The sequence below is a fragment of the Octopus sinensis genome, unplaced genomic scaffold (assembly GCF_006345805.1).
Source record: "Octopus sinensis unplaced genomic scaffold, ASM634580v1 Contig13406, whole genome shotgun sequence".
Taxonomy (NCBI): Eukaryota; Metazoa; Mollusca; class Cephalopoda; order Octopoda; family Octopodidae; genus Octopus; species Octopus sinensis.
This window is the reverse complement of record NW_021832929.1, coordinates 7,501-15,000: the sequence shown is the minus strand read 5'-3', so window position 1 is coordinate 15,000 and position 7,500 is coordinate 7,501. Positions and strand designations below refer to the sequence as shown.

Below are 7,500 nucleotides of genomic sequence, written 5' to 3'. Positions count from 1 at the left end.
TATAAGCCTTATAGGAAGCCCAATGATAGACTAAGTTATATTAATGTAGGTTCATGCCATCCCCCTATAGTATTCAAAAATTTAGTTAAAAATATTAGTAAGAGGATTTCTAGTCATCTAATGAGGACATCTTCAATAGCGTTGCCCCAGTTTATAATAAAGCTTTAAAAGATAGTGGTTTTAGCGAAAAAAATAAAAATATACACCTATCACCAGCCCAACAATAAGGAAAAGGAATAATAGAAATAGGAAGGTCATCTGGTTTACGCCCCCTTACTCACCCGAGGTGGCCTTCAATATAGGTAAATATTTCCTAGCACTGATAGATAGACATTTTCCAGTTAACCATGCTTATAGGAAACTCTTCAATAGACACAATTTAAAAATTAGTTTTAGTTCAACTACCAATTTTAAAAACATAATCAATCATAACATACAAAAAACAGCTGTTCATGCAGGAATAAAGAATTGTGCCCGCTAAATGGAGCTTGCATGTCCAAGACCATCATATATGAAGCTACCGTAAACTCTATAACCACTAAAGACACCGTTTCGACGAAGAAATACGTGGGCCTGACAGAGGGTAATTTCAAGGCCAGGTTCAATAACCACACTTTGAGCTTTAGGCACTGGAACAAAAGAAAAGCGACACAATTATCCAATCATATTTGGTCTTTAAGAGATAAAGGTGTCGATTATAACATACAATGGAAGATTTTGGCCAGATGTAAGCCCTATACTAACGGCAGCGGAAGGTGCGGTTTATGCGACATGGAGAGATGGCTTATCTGGAAAAGCAGCTTAGACCCTACCACATGTCTAAATACAAGGACAGAGCTTTTCGGATCATGCCCACATGTGACTAAATTTCTGTTACGTTTTTGGTCCCCTAAAGAAAACGGATAGAACATGCTTTCTGTGTTATGTCCCAAGAAGATTTTATATATTTTATATATTTTTATGTATTTTTATATAATTTTTATGACGAAAAATGCGAGCGATGTATAAGTACGCAGGCAAAGCAGAGTTATAACAGAGTAATTTCCCTTCATTTTTAACGGTATTTTTTCATAACGTTTTCAAATAGCCAGATAACCGAAGAGATGGTGTTGTGGATTTCCACTTCGGCATCTGAAACTCAGAGTTTATCTTGACTACCGAGTAATGTAACATATTGTATAGATAAATTTCTCTATTTACATAATATTGAGTCTCTTTCTTTCTTTTGTTATCTTACCGTTTTATCCAATATATATATATATATATATAATATATATATATAATATATATAAACATTAATATAGACAGCAGTATGCAATGTTTTATCTGAAAGACATGTAGGGTGTCGCTAGAGGACACTGGTCTGACAGAATGTGGCCACCCCGGATCCTTTGCTGTTTGAGGTAGTCGTGGGTACTGGTAAATGTTCCTCATACTGGATGTCTGGTGATGCCAGATCGCCTGCTTCACAATCTTCTGTGCAACCTCCATATATATATATATATATATATGTGTGTGTGTGTGTATGTGTGTCTCATGTAAAGGCATTCTTGAAGGAACCGCACGTAACCAAAAGGTCTAGGTTCATTACACGGCTCCACATCTTGCTCATGTGTTATATGCTCCAAACCATTTGGGAATAACCATACACATACATGCAAACATACATATACACATACATACAACCTGATATGGGGATTTGGGATAGAGAAGAGAAACGGCATAGTTGTCGAAATTACCTGCCCTGCGGATTTTAACATAAAGCTGAAAATCAGTGAAAATGAGCCAGCTAAAGCCTTGTGAGTGGATTTGGTAGACGGAAACTGAAAGAAGCCCGTTGTATGTATATGTGTGTGTCTTTGTCTCCCCATAATTGCTTGACAATTGATGTTGGAGTATTTACGTCCTCGTAAGTTAGCGGTTCAGCAAAAGAGCGCGATAGAATAAGTACTAGGCGTAGAAAGAATAAGACCTGTGGTCGATTTGTTCGACTAAAGGCGGTGCTCCAGCATGGCCACAGTCAAATGACAAACAAATAAATGAATTAAAAAATACATATATATCTATATATATACATACATACATGTATGTATGGTATGTATGTATGGTATGTATGTATGGTATGTATGTATGTATGTATGGTATGTATGTATGGTATGTATGTGTATGTATGTATGGTATGTATGTATGGTATGTATGTATGTATGGTATGTATGTATGGTATGTATGTATGGTATGTATGTATGTATGTATGTATGTATGTATGGTATGTATGTATGTATGTATGTATGTATGGTATGTATGTATGTATGTATGTATGTATGGTATGTATGTATGGTATGTATGTATGGTATATATGTATGGTATGTATGTATGGTATGGTATAGTATGTATGAATATTTGTCCTATCAGAGACCAACCCGTGCTTTTCAAAAACGCATCTACTTTATAAAAATATTCATACAAGTCATCTATGTTTTTAAAAAGATAATCTAAAAAGGTTAAGGTGCGGTATTAAGGAGATTTGGCGGTCATTTCTAGACGGCAGTTCGAGCCTACACGTGTGAGAAGCCTCGATGGCTGAGAAAATACAAAGTTTCTTTGTGGCCGATGAAAATATATAAATAAATTGAAGCGACTCATACGTTACCCTCCATAAACCCCTCGTAGCAGGTGTTTGCCTTGATAGGAAACGGGTTCTCCATAACCTGATCCTTAAATAGGCGTTTATATAACAGACCACCATCAGTTCTCACCGATTCTGTATTCGTTTCAGCGATGTTATGTGAATTTTGGTTGTTCATGAATAATGCATAGATGTTACTTGGTGTAGAGAGCCGAGAACATGGACGACAAACGATTGCGGGAGAAGGGAAGAAGAATGAAGTGAAGAAAAAGGTGAAGAAGAGGATAAGGAATGAATAGTAGTAGTAGTAGCAGCAGCAGTAATAGTGGTAATAGCTAGTAGCAGCAAAAGCAGCAGCAGCAGCCGTAGTAGTAGTAGTAGTGTAGTAGTAGTAGTAGTAGTAGTAGTAGTAGTAGTGGTGGTGGTGGTGGTGGTAGTAGTAGTAGTAGTAGTAGTAGTAGTAGTAGTAATGGTGGTAGTGGTGGTAGTAGTAGTAGTAGTAACTGAACAAGAAGACAAAGGAAAATAAATGCCGGAGAAGGACAGCAACAACAACAGGAACAATAACGGCAACTAAGTAGGTTAGATGAATATTTTATCTTTTTTACGAATGAGAATGGAGTGCTCAATACATATTGTAGAGGACAGGTTTTTACTTTTATTATAACCGAAGCTGAATTTTGAGTGTCTGAAGGTCGCAATGGTGTGAAACACGTGGCTTGCAATAACTGTACTCTTAGCTTCAGTTTCAATATACATACATACATACGCATACATACGTACATACATATATATTACATATGTGTGTGTGTGTGTGTGTGTGTGTGTGTGTGTGTGTATATATATATAGGTGTGTGTGTATATGTGTGTATGTGTGTGTGTGTAGGTGTATGTGTGTGTAGGTGTGTGCGGTTGTGCGTGTGTGTGAAGCTTTCGTTGGCCCGGGGCTATAGAAGATACTTGCCCAAAATGCCACGCAGTGGGACTGAACTCAGAACCATGTGGTTGGGAATCAAGCCACGGGGGGAGAGTTAGAGAGAAAACAATATGATAGTCAGAGAGAGAGAGAGAGAGAGAGAGAGAGAGGGGGGGAGAGATAAATAGACAGACAGACAGACAGACAGATAGATAGAGAGAGAAAGAGGGGGAGATAAACAGACGAACAGACAGATAGACAAGCAGACATACAAATAGACAAATGGATAGACAGACAGACAGATAGAGAGCGGGGAAAGACAGACAGACAGACAGACAGACAGATAGTTAGATAGATAGAATAAACAGATCGTGTTGAAAATAGCACAGGTATTATCTTATTGCTTATTTTCCCCATACACTTCTTAAGATATTCTAGGTTAGTATTTTCTGTATCCATTGCACAGTTAAACTCTTACAACAGCGTTCAAAAATTTCAATGTTTGTCGTTCATTATAAAAAAACCTGTCTTTATGCGTTTCCGTCATCTCACAACTTAGCGTCCATTGGTTCCGCCTGGTGCCGTCTGACATCACACTCTGCTTTCCGTGAAGGTCATGTTTAAAAGCGAAGTGTTGTTTTGAAGAACCTCAGGATGTCTCTCTCACCTATTCCGTGTTTGTTGAGTTACAGAGGTTTGGCGCTGGGTGGGGGTTTTTGTTTTTGCTTAAATTAAATCTTCTAGTGTCTTTTTTTTTTTTTTTTTTTTTTTTTTTAGTTTCTTACCTGTTTCAGCCATTAGACTTGCGGCCATGCTGGAACGCCGCCTTGAAGAATTTTTAGTTTAATGTATCGACACTGGTACTTACTTTGTACTTACTTATAAGACTGGTGCTTATTCTATCGGTCTCTTTTGCTGAACCGCTGTTACAGAGGCGTAAACACACCAACATCGGTTATCAAGCAGTATTAGGAAACAAACTCAGATACAAAGACATCCACCCACCTACACAAACACACGTACACCATATGTGTGTGTGTGTCTGTGTGTCCGACGTGTGTTTACGTCCCAGTAACTGAGCAGTTCAGCAAAAGAGACCGATAGAATATGTACTAGGTTTACAAAGAATAAGTCCTGGGGTCGATTTCTTCGACGAAAAAACTCTTTAAGGCGGTGCTCCAGTATGACCGCAGTCAAGTGACTGACACGTGTACAAGAATAGAAAAATAATAGCTTAATAATATTTAATCATAAAAGCATGATTCGAGTTTTTAGACGAATAAAATAGCTATCAAAGGGGTCCAATTGGAAAAAAAACTGTTTGAGAATCCCTGGATTGGACAAAGGGACAACCTTTGGAACGCATGTATTTTTACGTTCTGTTGTGGTGGACACTCCCAGGCGAGAAGTGGGCTGGTCCACTACTAATAAATAGTGGACTGATATATTTTCAGCAGGGTCGGTCGGCGAAGGTACGCCGTTCGGACCGGTCCCGTAGAGACAACAACGAAGGTACGCTGTTCGGACCGGTCCCGTAGAGACAACAACGAAGGTATGCTGTTCGGACCAGTCCCGTAGAGACAACACCGAAAGTACGCCATTCGGACCAGTCCCGTAGAGACAACAACGAAGGTACGCTGTTCGGACCGGTCCCGTAGAGACAACAACGAAGGTACGCTGTTCGGACCAGTCCCGTAGAGACAACAACGAAGGTACGCCGTTGGAACCGGTCCCATAGAGACAACAACGAAGGTACGCTGTTCGGACCAGTCCCGTAGAGACAACAACGAAGGTACGCTGTTCGGACCGGTCCCGTAGAGACAACAACGAAGGTACGCTGTTCGGACCGGTCCCGTAGAGACAACAACGAAGGTACGCTGTTCGGACCGGTCCCGTAGAGACAACAACGAAGGTACGCTGTTCGGACCTGTCCCATAGAGACAAGAACGAAGATACGCTGTTCGGACCGGTCCCGTAGAGACAACAACGAAGGTACGCTGTTCGGACCCAGTTCCGTAGAGACAACAACGAAGGTATGCTGTTCGGACCAGTCCCGTAGAGACAACAACGAAGGTACGCTGTTCGGACCCAGTTCCGTAGAGACAACAACGAAGGTATGCTGTTCGGACCAGTCCCGTAGAGACAACAACGAAGGTACGCTGTTCGGACCGGTCCCGTAGAGTCAACAACGAAAGTACGTCGTTCGGACCGGTCCCGTAGAGTCAACAACGAAAGTACGTCGTTCGGACCGGTCCCGTAGAGACAACAACGAAGGTACGCTGTTCGGACCGGTCCCGTAGAGACAACAACGAAGGTACGCTGTTCGGACCCAGTTCTGTAGAGACAACAACGAAAGTACGCTGTTCGGACCAGTCCCGTAGAGACAACAACGAAGGTACGCTGTTCGGACCGGTCCCGTAGAGTCAACAACGAAAGTACGTCGTTCGGACCGGTCCCGTAGAGACAACAACGAAGGTACGCCGTTGGGACCAGCCCCGTAGAGACAACAACGAAGGTACGCTGTTCGGACCCAGTCCCGTGGAGACAACAACGAAGGTACGCTGTTCGGACCCAGTCCCGTAGAGACAACAAAACACGTCGTCATAATGGGACGTAACACGTTGAAATCACGGGAAAGCCAGTGTACAGATTACATAGGATGGGCAACTGTTTAGCAAGTTAGAAATAGCAAATCTTCTAAATAGAAAGGAGGAAATAGCAGCAGGAAGTGAATGCGAAGATTTTATCAGTTGTCTGTTTGGTTTTATTTGTGAATTCACACTGAATTTAAGAAGGAAAGACGATCATGAGAAAATAAGGGGGGGGAAAAGATAAAGAGATAGTTCAGCCAATCAGAAGATATGTCCTTATGCATTTCTGTGCGTGTATACGTATGCATACATACATACCACACACACACAATAATTCTCTCAGTTCCCGTTCACGCCCATGTATGTTTATGTGTATACTCTCTCTCTCTTTTACTCTTTTACTTGTTTCAGTCATTTGACTGCGGCCATGCTGGAGCACCGCCTTTTAGTCGAGCAAATCGACCCCGGGTCTTATTCTTTTGTAAGCCCAGTACTTATTCTATCGGTCTCTTTTGCCGAACCGCTAAGTGACGGGGACGTAAACACACCAGCATCGGATGTCAAGCAATGCTAGGGGGACAAACACAGACACACAAACACACACACACACACACACATATATATATATATATACATATATACGACAGGCTTCTTTCAGTTTCCGTCTACCAAATCCACTCACAAGGCATTGGTCGGCCCAGGGCTATAGCAGAAGACACTTGCCCAAGATGCCACGCAGTGGGACTGAACCCAGAACCATGTGGTTGGTTAGCAAGCTACTTACCACACAGCCACTCCTGCGCCTACGACATAAATACACACACACGCGATATATATTCTTTTACTTGTTTCAGTCATTTGACTGTGGCCATCCTGGAGCACCGCCTCGAAGGCTTTTAGTTGAAGACATCGACCCCCTTGGACTTACATTGTTTAAGCCTATTATTCTATCAGTCGTTTCTGAAGTGTTGTGCTCAAGAACACAGCGCGCCACCCGGTCTAGGAATTGAAACCACGATCTCGCGATCGTAACTGCAACACCTTGACCACTAAGCCATGCGCCCTCAATCGAAGGAGAGGAGCTTTCTCCGTCCGGGTTGCGGATCCGTGGAACAAGCTGCCAGACGAGATGGTGAAGATGCCGACGACCGCTTTGTTCAAAGCCTCCCTTGACCTCAAGTGGCCTGAACTCTTTACAAGAACACCACCCTGTACTTAACTCCATGTCCCCCTACATGGCCTTGCTATTTGCTGTTGAGCCAAATTAACTAACTAACTAAGTATTGAGGTCGATTTCTTCGAATGAAACCTTTCAAGGCGGTGCCCCAGCATGACCGCAGTTCAATAACTGAAACAAATAAAAGATG

At 41.9% G+C, this 7,500-nt stretch overlaps 1 long non-coding RNA gene across 1 annotated transcript in view; it reads right to left on the bottom strand.

Moving 5' to 3' along the window:
- LOC118761422 overlaps positions 1–7,500 on the bottom strand; it is a 10,875-nt gene that overhangs the window by 3,057 nt on the left and 318 nt on the right. The window lies entirely within an intron of this gene.